At 31.8% G+C, this 18028-nt stretch overlaps 1 protein-coding gene across 3 annotated transcripts in view; it reads left to right on the forward strand.

Annotated features, from left to right (window-relative positions):
* Positions 1-18028, forward strand: part of LOC114347035 (227 kDa spindle- and centromere-associated protein-like) — a 1075867-nt gene that overhangs the window by 947642 nt on the left and 110197 nt on the right. The gene's annotated exons all lie outside the window — the stretch shown is intronic.

An 18028-nucleotide genomic window follows, 5' to 3' on the forward strand; every position in this document is an offset into this window, starting at 1 on the left:
AATATCACCAATATTTAAAATTAATTTTTTTTTTGTTTTTAAACATTTCCTTATTTTTATTATCAAAAAATATTTTCAATTCCTTGTAGATGTAGACACCGATATGCTATGACCATAGTTACATTTAGTCTTTGTCAGCCATGTATTTAGAATTTATAAATAAATTTTAAAAAGTCAATCAAAATTAGATCAAAACTTCAAAATTAATCAATTTTTTAATCTTTTCTAAAATGTTTTCTGAAGAATTTTTATTGTTTCTATGTTTTTTGAAATGTTAAACAGCCGTTTTAGTAATAGTATTTTTAATTATGTATTGTAATCAACATTCTTTTATAATCTAAATTCTGGTAAGTTACTCATTAATATTTTTTATTCTTTCATACATATGTTCTAAATTTTATCTTATTGCATTGTAGAAATTCTTGAGAAAGGAAATAAACATTTCCGAAAGCTTGAATATTGGATAATAGTGTACTTTAAGGCCCCAGTTTGACTTCTATACCCAAAAATAGAGAAATTCGTATTTCCTAATAAGTCAATTAAGATACTATTTGTATATATATATATATATATATATATATATATATATATATATATATATATGTTATTCGTAAGGGGATTTTTCCACATTCTCTATTCATTTGTTTGTTTATATATATATATATATATATATATATATATATATATATATATATATATATATATATATATATAAAAGTACTGAGATAACAGCTGGGAAAACCCTGGTACTGAGGAAGCAATGAAAGACTGGTGCTTCAAAGTGAGTGCCTTTTATTTTGGTCAAGCTTTCGCCTATTGTTTTTAGGCTTCTTCAGACTTGCTACAAAGAAGAACATTCTTTACAAATATGCTTAAAGATAGAACAAGCAATTCTTACCGAAATAGGTGCACTAGTGCTCAGTGAAAATAAGGATACATCTTTTACCTTGCCTTTTTTGTGTATACATAAGTAATACAGATATTTTTGTTGTTATTACTTAGCTAATAAAACCAGATATCGAAACTGAGCCAGATCCTCCCTATTCTGGTTTTATTATATTATAAATATCTGGCTCAGTTTCTATATCTGGTTTTATTAGCTAAGTAATAACAACAAAAATATCTGTATTACTTATGTATACACAAAAAAGGCAAGGTAAAAGATGTATCCTTATTTTCACTGAGCACTAGTGCACCTATTTCGGTAAGAATTGCTTGTTCTATCTTTAAGCATATTTGTAAAGAATGTTCTTCTTTGTAGCAAGTCCTGAAGAAGCCTAAAAACAATAGGCGAAAGCTTGACCAAAATAAAAGGCACTCACTTTGAAGCACCAGTCTTTCATTGCTTCCTCAGTACCAGGGTTTTCCCAGCTGTTATCTCAGTACTTTTTTATTTACTAGTAACCCAATTACTCCTTGGACGTTTTATATATATATATATATATATATATATATATATATATATATATATATATATATATATATATATATATATATATATATATATATATATATATATATATATATATATATATATATTGATACATGTATCCATGTAACTTCCAAAGTAGATACTCGTAATACGTTGTTACATCATATATACCGTTATGACTTCCGATTTCGGAAGTCTCAACGTTTTGCCTATATTTTTACGAATTTGGCTACTAGATGGTATTAGAAGGCTTATATCAAAAATTTCACTAGAAGTCACATCGTATCTAATATACTCATAAGATCAGATTTTAGTACGACGGTATATCATCAGCGCTAGTGTCGCTCCCGTACGAGAATACATGTGATATACACAACGCGTAGGGACTTCCGTATACCACACCGCTCGTTGTGACTTCCGTTATTTGGCAACACTGTGTAAACATTCCCAGACGCCAGACATTTAATTGTTATAGATTTCCTGTCGTAGTATTTTGTGCAGCTGTTATTTAAATATGAGTAATATCAGATCTGCTTTACTTTCATAGTTAGCGTTAAATTAAATATATTATCTCTATAATTAGTGTATTATACATGTACAAAATTCAAAGTGTCCATCAAATAATCTCAATTATTTTTTAAAAACCTTATTAAAAAATAAATTTAGGTAAATACCTATTTTCATTTCACGAAATTGCCGAAAATCGCGTATAGGTATTTTGGATCTAGGCTGAAAAGTGGATTTTAGTGATTGTTACTTCGGAAGTAAGTAAAAGTATAAAAACACACAAAAAATTTGAAACAATGAATCAAAAGTGATAAATAGTTCTAATAAAGTAATAAATTCTAGTAATAATATGAAATACAGTAAACTCTCTCTTAACGGACACCTCCCTTTGCCGGGCACCTCCTCTATATGGACGGTTTTTCAAACAAAAATCATTCGGCGATATATGTATGAACCTGTACCCTTCAACTGACACAACACCGGACGCTGACAGTAAAAATGATATGTAAATGCGGATAGTAATTAAAAAAATGAAGAACTTTTTCCAAATATTTTACGATATAAAACTATATTTTTTATTATTTATTAAGCTCAATGTTCCTTGTAGGTCTAGGACTAAAACAATTACATTTCTGATTACATTTTATTTTAGTCTTATAAATTTTATTTAATTACACTTGTCTATTTATACAATCTTTCACCACCTCCTTCCCTCTCCTTCTGTCCAATGCTAGTTGTTTCCATCTCTCAGTGTTACTTTTCTTCAGGTCTTCGTACACACTGTCCTTCCATCTTTTTCTTTGCCTACCTTTCCTTCTCTTTTGTATTGGTCTACGTAAGAGTACTACTTTTTGGCATTCTTTTACTTCTTATTCTTTCGATTTGCATCAAATATTATTCTCTGTGCTTTTATCGTCATCGTTATCGTTGGATCTTTATACAGTTCTTCCAATTCTTTATTTGTTCTTCTTCTCCACTGACGTTCTATTTTCACACCTTCATATTATTTTGCTCTTAGCATTTTTCTCTCTCATCTTTCTAAAAGGTCTGTTTCTGACTTTTCAGCAGCCATGTTTCGCATGCGTTGCGTATGTTACTGTAGGTAATTTTTTATTGTTTCAAATTGATACATAGCTCGATCAAAGAACAATCTGACCCAAAAAAATAAAGGAAGGATGAAAATTTGAGAATAGGTAGTTCAAATTGTCTATTATTATATAAGAAAAAGTTTAAAATTCTACACCCCCTCAATTTAAAAAAAATGGAAAACCCTTCTGGGGGGTGAAAAAATATACATTCAAAATAAGTCCGTAATTAGATAAAATGGCTAATTCTAAGCAACTTTTGTTCTACAGAGTTTTTCACTAAGTCAATACTTTCTGAGTTATTTGCGAGTGAATATATTCATTTTTAACAACAAAAAACATGTTTCTCGACGGTTTTTCGCAAATAACTCAAAAAGTAAGTATTTTATCGAAAAATATATTCTTAGTAAAAATATAGCTTATAAATAGTGAAAAAAATGGTGTACGCATGAAGTCTCTATACTCGATACTCAGTAGAAGTGGAGTTGTAACTAATGAAAAGTAGGTCCTTATTTGTCCAATTCCAAATCGAATATTTCAAAGTAAAATTACCAAAAAACGGAGCACTTTCCGGGGAAAACTCATTAAAACATTGTTAAAGTGTTTAAAAAAAGGTTTATTTTTGTTTTTTTTACTTCTAACATTAATAGTAAGTGAATTACGCTCAAAATATTGTTGCTCCCTTTTATATTTTGGTAAAAACAATCGCGAAAATCACCCCCTAATTAGCAGCCCAATAAAATTAATCGTTACCGCTTCACAAGTTTCTTTGTTTATGTATTCTTTATAATGATCTATAAGTTTTATTGCTTCAAACTGTACAGTTTTGAAAACAATTGGTTTTAAAATAAAAAAAAATTCTGATCTGAGCGTAACTCACTTATTTTAATGTTAGAGGTTCTTTTAAAAAACAAAAATAAACCTTTTTTTAGACACTTAGAAGACCTACTCCTCATTAGCTACAACACTGCTTTTACTGAGTCAACAGACTTCATGCGTACACCATTTGTTTCACTTTTTTATAAGCTATATTTTTGCTAAGAATACTGTTTTCGATAAAATACTTACTTTTTGCGCTATTTGCGAAAATCCGTCCAAAAGCATGTTTTTTTGTTAAAAATGAACATATTCACTTGCAAATAACTCGAAAAGTATTGACTTAGTGAAAAAACTCTATAGAACAAAAGTTATTAGTTATTAGTTATTTTATCCATTTGCGGACTTATTTTGAATGTATATTTTCGCCCCCGAGGAGGGGGTATTCCCTGTAAACTTTTCTTATACAATAATAGACAATTTCAACTACCTATTCCCAAATTTTCATCCTTCCTTTATTTTTTTTTTAGGTTTTCGTTAAATTTTGTATTCCTTGATCGGGCTAGATGTATTACACGAGTGATATTTGAGAGGTATAGTCGGTTCGCTAAACTCAGACGCAACTGGCTAGATATTTTAGTCGATAATTTTTTTGTTTTTTTATATTAACTAAATTATTTTTAATAATTACTAAATAGTTAATAATCACTAAATAGTTAGTAATTTTGCCAATTTTTGCAAAATTGGCAAAATTACTAACTATTTAGTGATTATTAACTATTTAGTAATTATTTTTTGCCAATTTTACTAAAATTGGCACTAAAATTTTACTAAAATTGGCAAAATTACCGACTAAAACATCTAGAAAGTTGCGTCTGAGTTTAGCGAACAGACTATAATACCGTTTACGCTATATTAATATGTAATACCAATATGTTCACATATTTTAACTGTTAGCAGCGCAAGTAAAATAATATAATGTGTGACATACATCGATGAAAGAGATGCTGACACCATTCCTCTGAAAATAAATACCTCCATACCTAATTGTGTTTTGACTGAAATATGAATCTTAACTTAATTGTCTAATGAAGATATTAATTTGGGTTCAATAGACGTCATTGTACTAATTTGTATTAGCGTTTTCGTAAAATTTTTTGTTATTTTCGGATTAAATTTCACAATAAATTTTGTGACTGATCTGAACATCTACCTATATTTATGTATAATTAAAGTAACTGAAATAATTTTAGTTATTAGTTATTAAAAATTTTAAATTAACATATTTATTGTTGTTCTGAAGGTTATTTCCTAGTGGCATATTTATGATTAACTATTTTTAATGGGAAATAAGCCACAATTTTACTAAAAAAATTATTTTATTAACGTTTTGACGTCCAAATCGGGTGTCGTTGTCAAAATACAAAATATTACCCTAGTAATACTTTGTTACTCTAGTAATATTTTGTATTTTGCATTTTTTAGTAAAATTGTGGCTTATTTCCAATTAAAAATACTTAATTATAACATATTTATTTTTCCCTAAAACGGACACCTGCCTTAAGCGGACAGTTTATGCGGATCGACTACTGTCCGTTCAAGGGAGAGTTCACTCTATAATAGAATAATTGTAATTATCAAAAGTTTGTTGATTTAAACTTGTGAGAAATACATCATAATAACAGAGCTCGGAAAATATGCACTTCAAAATTCTAAAAGAATTTTAAACAAATTGTTACAGTTACTATTTTTGCAAAAAATAAAAAATTTTTGGACCACTGTTAACAAAAACTGACACTGACTTTGGATCACTGACAAACTCCCTGAGCGTTTTTTGTAATTATATGATTTGCAACATTTTGTTTTTTATTTGTTACTAAGCTCGATTTTCTTGGTCGCAGTATATCTACCTTCATCTTGTTCAAAATATTTAATTCAAAATGTTGTTAGTAAACTCCAACAATAACCTGGAGCTAAAATAAAATCACTAAAAATATTTGTCAAAATTACTATTACCTAGCATCATTTTATTCATTATTTTCATAGACATAACTCTGTCTGTTTTTAAACGCTTTTATTTAGTTCAATAGTTTGCGTCAAATCCTTAGACGTTAATTTGACTGCCTTTTCTTCAATTCAAATGAATGAAAATTTGCAGACATATGCATTCGCGGGAACAATACACGAATAGTAAATAAATTTTTTTTTTTTCATTTTTATTAATTGTTTAAACAACAAAAAAACGATTTTAATGGAAAACGCTTAAATTCTCCTGTTTTTTACAATGTAAAAATTTGAAACTTTTACGGATTGCATAGCTAATGATATGAACAATACATAATTTCACTTTTTACGTTAATTGTTTACGTTATGCTTCATTAATAAACAATAAAATTTCAAATTTTTGGCCGATTCCGACTACTTTTCATGTTAGTACATCATATGTTTTATACATATTTTAATAAACATGATATATTTTACTGTTTGAAAAGTGTAAGACTAAAAAGTAAAAAATAAAAAATATAAAAAATTTCTTTTAAGAAACGCTTTTCTTTAGTTACGAATGACTAAAATTAAAAATATTATAAAAAAATAAACCAAAAAGCAAAAAATAAAAAAAATTGAAAACATCTAACACATTCGTTAAAGAAAAGCGTGGGGCGAAAACCGTTTATTCGATGAACACGCGCCACGCTTTTCTTTGACGAATGTGTTAGATTTTTTCAATTTTTTTTTATTCAATGTGTCTCCAGTAAGTTGTCATTCCATCGTTTTCGTGGTCTTCCCACTGATCGCCTTCCTATTGGTGAACCGTCCAGTTATTAATGTTGTCCACCTTGCATCTGTCGTATATCTGCACTTCTGGCTCTATCCCATACCATAGTGTCTTACCATCGATTTTTCGATGTTTTTTCATCTCTGCTATTTCTAGCCTTTTTTTGTCCTTTGTGTATCAGGTTGTGTTTCTGTCGCGTATGTCATTATTGGCCTTAGGACTGTTTGGTAAATTCTGCCTTTCATTTCTTTTCCGATATTTTTATTTCTCCATATTGTGTCATTCAGGCAGCCTGCGGCTCTGTTTACTTTATTCGTCTGATCTTCCACTTCGGTTTCGAGCTTTCCGTAGATAGATAGTGTGATGCCAAGATATTTAAACTCCATGACTTGTTCTATTAACTGACCGTCCAGCTCTAATTTACAACTTATTAGATTTGTTGTTATAACCATATATTTAGTCTTTTTTGGGGAAATAAACATGTTAAATTTTTTAGCCGTTATATTAAATTGGTGCAGCATACGTTGTAAATCATCTTCACTTTGACAGATTAGTATTGCGTCGTCTGCATAGCAGATTAGTTTAAGTTGTTTTTTTCCCATTTAGTATCCTTTTTTTTCTTACTTTTTTATTATTTCATCCATGATTAGGTTGAGCAATAGAGAACAAGACAGGGAGTCTCCCTGTCTTATCCCATTGCCAGCTTCAATTGGGTCAGTTAGTTCTTCATCTACTTTTACTCTGATCGTTTTGTTCTGGTAGATATTTTCGATCGTTTTAAATATTCCTAGAGGTACCTCTCTGGCGTACAATAAATGGATAACGTCTTTTAATTTGACTCTGTCAAATTCCTTTTTAAGGTCGACGAGACATAAGTATGCCGGTTTGTTGTATTTTAATGATTTCTCTTGAATCTGCCTCATTATAAATATAGCGTCGGTACATGATCTTCCCGACCTAAAACCTTGCTGTTCTTCTGCTAATCTTATAATTTTATCCAGTTTGTTTGTTATCACTTTGGTCAGTAATTTTAGTGTTGTGATTAATAAATTAATTCCTCTGTAATTCTCCGGGGGTCCAAATTACAGACTCATATTTATTCACAGAATTATATTCATTAATAGCTGTAACTGACTGATGCATAGTTTTAATTATTGTAACAATTATTATTACAGTTAAACTATATATTATTGATATTTTATATATAAAATTAACCTATCTCACCAATTAACCAATTAAGCCAATTATCCAATTTCGATTTCCAATGCCGAAATGACAGGTAATGAGAAATCAAGAACTTCACCGCATTCTCCAACTGATTTTTCAAGGGAAGGTAAGTGGTAAAATAGGACGTGGTAAACGTGGTAAAATTTACGAACGTGGTATACCATGACTACCACTGAACTGTTCCGCGCTGCGGTAAACAACGTCAAGATAGCCATGATGATCGCCAACATCCGGAACGGATAGGCACTTTAAAAAGAAGACATTCTTATTAGAACGCTAGATGTCAATGAATTCCACTGCCAAGTGTGAGACTATAAGATAACAGATAACGCTCAAAGTACGAGGTAAATTTCGCAGAAGAGACGTTATGACTTCCAAAAATATGACAACACCGCCGGATGTGACAACGCCACTTGAACTACCCAATATACAGAAGCCACAACGTATTCTGTACGCTTCCGTATATACCTATATATATACAACATTTATTATGGTAAATCCTTTCCCCTCAATAGGTAGATCTATTGTAAAACCTCCCCTCTTATCAAATATACAATTTTTAAAAAATAATCCCAAGTAGAAAAGGTGGAGGCCGGACAGCCTCTTCTGTATACCGGAAGTCACAACTTAACGTGCATCAATATATATATATATATATATATATATATATATCAAACAAATGAAATAGAGAATGTGGAAAAATCCCCTTACGAACAATTCACACATCCACCATTTCAGGTTGGGAAAAATTTCTTGAATAGAATCAAAGATCCAAACACCTGTTCTTAGAAATGTGTTTCGCCCTCATATATAATATATATATATATATATATATATATATATATATATATATATATATATATATATATATATATATATATATATATATATATATATATATATATTTATTTATTTTTAGCATCTCATGACGTCCCCCCATGTTAAACCGTAGTCTCTCGTGGCATCCAGGTCTTCGTGAACTCCGATATATATATATATATATATATATATATATTTATTTATTTTTAGCATCTCATGACGTCCCCCCATGTTAAACCGTAGTCACTCGTGGCATCCAGGTCTTCGTGAACTCCGATATACGGTTGCCACGAGGACTTTCCCTAAAATGTATCGCAAATGAAAGGTACCACTTCCTACAATGCTTACACAAAATATTGGCCGGACGTTCTCAGTCACGTTATCTGTATAATAATATACACATTACTTGGAGCAATTGCCGTCAGGCGCGCCATGTTCGCTTGCTGTATATCTAAAATCACTTTAACGGTTTTGATGGCATCCAAATATATATTTATTCAGTTTGCGGTTATGGTGGTCTCCGTATATTTGAGTTTATGTCCTCATGGCTTCCACTGCGCTGTTGTCACCTCAAATGTTGGAATTTAGACTTCGGATATTTTTATAATTGATTATTGTAGTATGTTGAAAAAAAATATTGTTGTGATATATTAATGATATTTTTTTGTATAATTAACAATGTATTTTTTTTTCACTGCAAAAATAAAAAATTAAAAAGTATGTTCATTAAAATTGATGAATTTATCATAACCAGTTGCCGAATTTGCTGGTCTGATTGCTCAATTGTAACATATTATAGAAGTGTTAAAATTGAATTCTTAATTTTTTATTACAAAATTTTTACCTCGACAGCGTAGTGTACAAGAGGACGGCTTAAGTAAAGTAAGTACAAAATTTTTAATAATATAATTTGTTCAACTAATAGGTGCAAAGGTGTCTGGAAAATAATAAAAATGTTTAAAACAATTGCTTACTTATTTCATACACTCAATGTATTTTTTTATGTAAGGATATAGAAAATAATATTTTGAAAAATATTTAAAATATAGTAGTAAGTCTTAAATTTCACATTACATAAAGTAGTTAAGTCTGCTAGTCTACAAAATTTAAAACAAATAGAATACATACTTAAAAAAAAATTAAAGCACTCATGCCATACCAAACGAACTAGATTCTTACATATTTTAAAAAGAAAAATCTTTAATTTTGCCCAACCCGACTAAACTATCGGCAGGTAAAAAGTCTGCAGTATGCGGGGGCCCTACTGTTGAAATAAATTAGAAAATTAAAATAAACTTATCTACCATTATGAAATTCTAATTTGACACAAAAAACTGTATCCTGGATTAAGAACAAGTGTGTAGAATACTCTCGTGAATTAAGAAGCGTTTCTACTGTAGGGTGACCATATCATAAATTTGAAAAAAACGGGACACATCCAAGCAGCAGTAGCGCACCTATAATTTTTCTCTGGTGGGAAGGGGGTTGGCTTGGGCGTCGAAATTTTTTTCTATATTTTGTGAAATCCAAGTTACATTTTCCTGCTATTATTTATATATTTTTCATATGCCCTGGGGGAAAGGGGGTTTAACTCCCAAACCCCAAAAAGGGGTTTAACACCCCTGGGTGCGCTACTGCCAAGAAGGGTTTGGAGCGATACCCAAACAGGAATTGAAACACCGTCTTTTAGCTAATTTGGAACCTATAAATCCTTTTCAATTTTAAATGTGTAATTTACGTACGATCAAGACTGCGAAACACGCAGAAAACTAAAAAATTACGCTAGAATGACGTGGATAAACAACCAATCCGTCAAAACAAAACAGGGAAGAATAAAAAATAGCGAGAAACACAGCAAACTCAACAAATAAAAAGAAGAAAAATGACGGGTTTCGCTGGAGGACTTTAAAAAAGACAGAAAACCATCAAATATAACAATTTTACAAAAAAGTCAGATAAAAAAATACGTCCAGCATTAAAACAAGAGTACTAAAAAACAAAAAAAAGAGAAACCCTGTTTGAAGACAAACAGATCAGCAGAATATGAGAAGAATATTACGAAAAAATGCTATACGGTATGAAGGAAACAGATGAAGAAGAACAAGATAACAACGAAGTAGAAATTTTCACAGAAGAAAACGTACAAAAACAAATATTAAAAACATAGAAAACGGAAAAGCAGCAGAAGAAAATGAAATAACAGTGGAATACAATACAGAGGAAGAGAATTACATAAGGAAATAAACCAGCTAATACAACAAAAAATATGAACAAAACAGACTACCAGCCGATTGGAACGCAGATATTATAGTAGGTACCTATATACAGTAAAACCCCGCAAATCCTAACTAATTGGGGGGACAGCCTGTTCGGATTCCGAAAAGTTCGGATTATCCTAAAGTTAGCCTAACTAATAATTGAAAGTTTACTTTGTCGTTGATTTTGAGTCGCTGTGCCTGTCTCTCTCCCTCTTCCACCCATCTCAGATTGATGTCACTGATGCAGAGCCAGTGTCATCATTTGTGCTTAGTCGTTAACTCCATGGCTTGATTTCTAATTTGAATAAGCTCCATTTTCCCCGTTCCCCTATACAAGATGGATGAGAAAACTAAAAAGAAAGTGTAATTACAGAATGGATTGAAGCTGACGACAAAGGTAGCGAAGAATTTACGGATGAATACATTGTAGACTTGGTTCAACCTCAAGGCAACCCTAATGACTAATGAAGATGAAGAAAGCGAGGGAGAAGTTTCCCTGTCATATTGAGTGTCACACGCAGATGCCACTAAAGCTCTGGGTGTGGCTCTACGTTACGTGGAGCATAACTCTGCTGTATTACCAGTAGATGTAATGTTTATGTGTAAATAGTTTATCATCACTGCGTCAATTCGCTACACTTCCATGCGTCAGAAGAAAGTTACGGAGTCAAAGACCTGTTAAACGTAGATTGTTCAATTTTCTGGTTTTACTCTATATAATAAACACGTTTTTAAGTTTTGTCTTGAATTTTTTTCACTTGCCGTTGGTCCGGATTTGCCGAACGTTAGGATTAGCGGGGTTCTGATTTGCGGGGTTCTACTGTATATAAAAAAGGAGATCGGAAGGAGTGCGAGAATTACAGAGCAAGCACTTTATAAAATTCTAGCAAACATACTAAATATAAGACTTGAATCATGCGCTAAACGAATATTAGAAGAATACCAGAACGGGTTCAGACCGGGAAGGTCGATGATTAGTTCCATACATACAGTGGAGCAAATAGGTAATTCAAAAATCGAGCTAATAAAACAGAAAAATACACCTAATATTCATGGATTTCAAAAGCGCTTTGATACAATCAATCGGAAGAAAATGATGGGGGAGCTAGAGAATGTTGGAATCCCAGAAAAATTAAGACATATGCTAACAGTGAGCCTAAAGAACACCAGAGCAAGGATCAGTTTCAACGGAACAACTTCTAAGAAGATTAATGAAAACAAAGGTGTGAAACAAGATGACTCTATCTCTCTACGACATGATTTAATCTTATATTGAAACTAATCATGAGAAGGACAAACTGTGCAAAAAAAACATTACAGATCAACTTTAACTAGTAGCATAATGCAGATGATGTAGTCATAATAGAGAAGGCAAAGATGACACTTTCAAAAGCACTTGGAAAATTACATAAGGAAGCGAAGAGAATAGGACTAGAGATAAACAAGCAAAAACAAAATACATGACGGTAGGGAAGGATGACACAATAACTCAGAAATATCTAATAACACAGAATGAGAATAATACTGGGCCACAATGTAGCAAAAGAGAGAGAGAGAAATACGAATGAAAACAAATGCCGCAATTGAAGAAAAATTAAAGAGAAAATATGTTCAGTTACAAAAAATCAACCAAAAGCAAACATTTGGGACATTTAGGCGTCCCGAGAGACTTTTTCGGGACCCCGGGACAAATCGTTAAAAAACGGGACAATCCCGTTTTTACGGGATGTTTGGTCACCCTATTCTACTGTTATAACGTCCTTCACTTAATCGTAATTGAAAAGTATTTGAAAAAGTTATTTAAAGTGGGTCCTTGTTTTGGTTCTTTATTTAAATTTGGTTCTATTCTTGTAATGTTTTCTAAATTTATAATGAGAAGTTTATAACTTTATTAGATAATACCAAATAATAAAATAAAGTGAAGGCTGATAATGTGATTGTATGTACGAGGTTGTTACCTTTTCTTAACAAAAAAAAAATGATGACAAGTGAATAGATTTTGAATTTTGACTTTATGAACCTAATATCATCTTCAATCTTCAAATATTTTTTTTCTCAAAATCATATTCGCACCGTTAACCATAAATCATCGTAGACTAAACAACTAAATTCTTAATTATGTCACCAACTCTGTGTCGGCATGTGTTAAAGATATAATGTGTTCTCGATTACTCAGCGGTGCGACGTCGACGCCCTGGTCAAATTATTTATCTACATACAATCTACAGACACGTCTTCAAATCAGTATTTGAATTGAAATTGTTTATGATAATGAAAACATTTTATATTTATTCGTATATTTACTACTTAAATAATTAAACATTAATTATTATTTTTATATAATATCTTATGTATAAATGGAGACTAGTTGCAAAACTAAACAACATAGTAGATAGAAACGCAGAAGCGATATACGAGGAGGTAAAGAAAGCCATTCATGGAGCAGCAGAAGAAGGGCTAGGAAAAAGGAAAACATAAAAAGAGAATACCCAGAATAGTGGTCACAAGATCTAGAATCCTTGATAGAAAACAAAAAGAAAGTTTACCAGACATGGTTAGTTTCACAAGACGGTGAAGATAGAAAGATATATTATGCCCAGTTAAACAGAGAAGTGAAAAGGAAAGTTGCAGAAAGAAAAAACGAAATGTGGGAAATGAAATGCGCTGAATTGAATAGATATACATATATGGGAGGAACGAAAGTATCTGAAGTTTGGCAAACCCTTAGAAATTTAAGAACAGACGAAAAGCATAATACTAACGTACATTTAATTAAAATGGATCAATGGAAAGAGCAATATAAAATGTTACTAACAGAGGATAGACCGGAATTTATAGAAAACACTGAGTCTGATCAAGAAGAAATAACTACAAATATAGAAATGATCACTAAAGAAGAAGTTAGGAAAGCTATGAAACTATGAAAAATGGGAAAACAACGGGACCTGGAGGCATATCTATAGAACTGGTGAAATATTGCTCAGATTTGCTAATAGAGAAAATTACAGATATTTTCAATAACTGTCTTATAAAGGGATATAATATCCCGAAAAATTGGGAAAGGGCTTTTATAAGCTCAGTACATAAGAAGGGATGTAAAAGAACATGTAGCAATTATAGGGGTATTAGTGTAACCAGTTCTGGGGGAAAGCTGTATGGTAGAGTTTTAAAAATAAGAATCGAGATGTTTTTCCCAGACATCGAAGAGCAAAGTCGATTTCGCGCAGGATGATCCTATTTAGGCAATACCTTTGTATTACAGCAATTGGTAGAAAAGATAATGAAAAGAAATTTGACAACTCATCTAATGTTTTGTACAAGAATTCATCTGTACTCAGTAGATATATCTTAAAAACACCCTGTAATTATCTACGATAATTACTTTCAGTTATTTATGTCATCAAAACAACATTACAACCTTCATTCGATTATATAAATATTGTTAGCCAAGATCACGATTCACTAATAATTGCAGAGTCAATTATAAACACTTTTCATGGTCGATGCTGAATAGGCATTTCTAAATATATAAACAGTTAAACTATAACAAGGGAATTCTTTATTATTATATTAGACATTCGTCATTCTGTTTTGGTGATCAGACGTAATATTTCCACATTAAAGATAGTGTCTCTTTCTACACGAGATGTTCTTTGGGTGAGGTGCTACCAGCTTATACTAATGCGAGTGTAAATAAACCAACTCAACAAGTAAGCGTATCAATTATTCCACCCCTCGGATAAGGGATAACCACCCTCACCGGGAGAAGATAGCCTTAGTGCCCAGGGCTGTCATATGGCGATCCAGAACCAGGGAAGAACTCAGGACTGGTGAACAGGACAGGTATGAAGAAACACGTCAATGTTCAGGCACCTAGACCACCTTAGACAACAGTGTGGTATATGTAAAATGGATGGAGACATCAGGCCGACGCGGAGCTGAAAATGGAATAGTATGGAGATGGAACATCGTGGGACAATGGAAAATGGACAATGCTATGGAACGTGCAGCGAGGACTTGTGATACGAACAAAGACGCGTAAAAGTAGTAAGTCCATATTAGCTATTTTTATGGTATTTCCTGATTAATATAAAGTATAAAGTATAAACATTATGTGCTACCTTAATTACATTAATATATGTGTCAAGTTTACCTATTTTTACTTAATTATTCTATTCTATTACCAATATTTATCAATATAAAAAGATTTTTTTTACCCTCATATTAAGTTATTATAGGACGCAATGATACAATTTTATATGATTTTTACATATTTATCAACGTATACCTTATCATTGCTGACTTTTATTCATTTATTATTTGACTACTGATTTTTAGTACATTTTTGCAATTTTTTATGATCTTAATATTTGCTATCGTAAATATACCTATCAAAATAAATATACGATATAACAAATATACGCTATATGCATAATACATTTAAATTATTATTCTAACTACTTATTTACAAGGGTTAATATAACGTTATTTATTTTTGAATTTTTATTACTACTGCAATTTTTACATATTTTTACCATATATTGACGTATTATTTTATCTCTATATTTTTTACTATATATCTATATACTACATATCTATATACACCGTAAGACTATCGAATTTATATTTTCGCTAAGAAGTGCAGAAGCTGGAAAAAAGAAAAAAAATTATGTATAAATGAGTAGCAACAAAGTTACTTGGGAAGATTTTGTCAAAATAGTTGAGGAAATTGCACAAGAAATAGACAGGCAAAGCAGAAGAGTCTTAAAGAAAAAAGTTCCGAAATCTAAGGACATAAAGGAAGAAGTAACGACACAGCTAATTAAAGCTTATAACAAGTTCACACAATTGACTAGGAAAAACTGGGAAGCACTTTCGGACAAACAAAGGGAATCGTGCAACAAATATTTTGGAAAAATCAGAGACAAAGTTATACGATCATTTCAAGCAGTAAATGTGAGAACAGTGGTTCCAAGTTCAATACATCAACCAATCGACAAGGAAGTTGAAGAGGAACAAAGCGATGAGGAAATAGAAGAAGGAAAAAGCGACGAGGAAGGAGAAGAAGAAATAATTAACGACGAAATAAAAGAGAAAAAAGGTGACATAAAACAAGATATAACAATATTAAACATGGCTTTGACAATCAATGAATTTTTGAATATCGCAAGCAAGATATTGCCCAACGAGTTCGATGGAAGCGCAGGGAAATTACAACCATTTTTAGACGCATTAGAACTACTTGGAAAATTGGCAGAAGGTCATGAAGACACAGCTGTAACGCTAATAAAAACGCGACTCACCAATAAGGCTAGGAACCTAATAACCACAGAAGATACAATTCCACGGATAGCTGAAGTACTAAAGAAAGAATTAAAGGGTGATAATCCGAAGAATTTAATAGCCAAATTAGCCAAAAAAAGGCAAGGGCATAGAGATGCAGCAGTGTACGCATCTGAAGTGGAAGAGTTAGCAGAACAATTAAAAGTAGCATACATAGCGGAAGGAATGCCACTTGACTTAGCAAAGAAATATACGACCGAAGCTGTAGTAACAACAATGAAACGAAACGCTAATGCAGAGAAAGCTAAGATAATACTGGAAGCAGGTAACTTTACATCACCGCAGGAAGTAGTATCTAAATTTTTGTCGATCGATACGACTGAAGAAAATGCACAAGGAAGAGTCTTAAATTATAGGACTAACTACGAGAATAGGAGAGGACAGCAGCAATACAGAAGAGGATATCATAACAAATATGACAGAGGAAGAAGAAATAACTTCGGACAACGGAACGAAGGAGAAGCAACGGACAATCAACGAAATTATTCGAACAGAGGATACAGACAATTTAACAATCAAACATACAGAGGAAACCAGAGAGGCGGACGTAACAGGAACGTAAGATTACTAGAAATAGAGGACAGTCAAGAAGAGCAAGAAAACCAGCAGTTGGGGTTTTGAATGAACAAGAAGTTGGAAGCACACAGGCAGAAATAAAATATAACATTTACAACTTCGACCTAAACCTAACGAACTTTGTACGAATGAAAACAGGAATTCTTGAAAACACAAGCACTTTTATCATAGACACAGGAGCTGACATTTCAATACTAAAATGTTCACAAGATTTTATGAAGGAACAGGTGAAACCAAACACAAAGGCGAAAATAAAAGGAGTCACTAAAGGAGAGTTGCAAACAATGGGAGAAGTTGAGACAACACTCGAAGTAAAAGGAACTCGATTCGAACACATCTTTCAATTGGTAGAACCTAACTTTCCAATTCCAACAGACGGAATCATTGGGAGAGACTTTATTTCTAACTTTCAATGTATACTAGATTACGCAAACCTTAAAATGCACATTAAAGAGGACAACGATTGTTACATTAGTACGAAAATTCTGGATAATATAGACAATGACACCATAATAATACCGCCTAGATGTGAAATTTACAGAATCGTAAAAATTTTTCAAACGTTAAAGAAAGACAGGATAGTGGAACAGCAAGAAATACAACCAGGAATATTCATAGCAAGAGCAATTATTTCAAGTATTAATCCATACATCAAAATTTTGAACACAACGTACGAAACAGTAAATGTAGACGCAAGCACAATCAGGACGTTGGATATTAAACTATTCAATATATATAGGCTAGTCAACGACAGCAAGGACAGAAAAAAAGAATTACGAGAATCACTGAAATTAGACATACCAGAATACATACGAGACAACTTAGTATCGTTATGCGAGGAATATTCGGACATATTCGCCCTAAGGCATGATATGTTAACCTGTAACAATTTCTACGAACAAAAACTAAGAGTTAAAGACCAAACTCCGGTATATATCAAGAATTATAGGACACCTCATGCGCAAACAGAGGAATTAAATCGACAAGTACAAAACCTAAGAGACCAAGGAATCATAGAACCATCTACATCCGAGTACAACAGCCCAGTAGTACTGGTACCGAAAAAAGCTATAGATGGAGGAAAAGCATGGAGATTATGCATAGATTTTAGACAACTGAACAAGAAGATAGTTACAGACAAATTTCCATTACCAAGAATAGATTCGATATTAGATCAACTAGGAAGAGC

Source organism: Diabrotica virgifera, chromosome 1 (genome assembly GCF_917563875.1).
Source record: "Diabrotica virgifera virgifera chromosome 1, PGI_DIABVI_V3a".
In the NCBI taxonomy this organism is placed as follows: Eukaryota; Metazoa; Arthropoda; class Insecta; order Coleoptera; family Chrysomelidae; genus Diabrotica; species Diabrotica virgifera.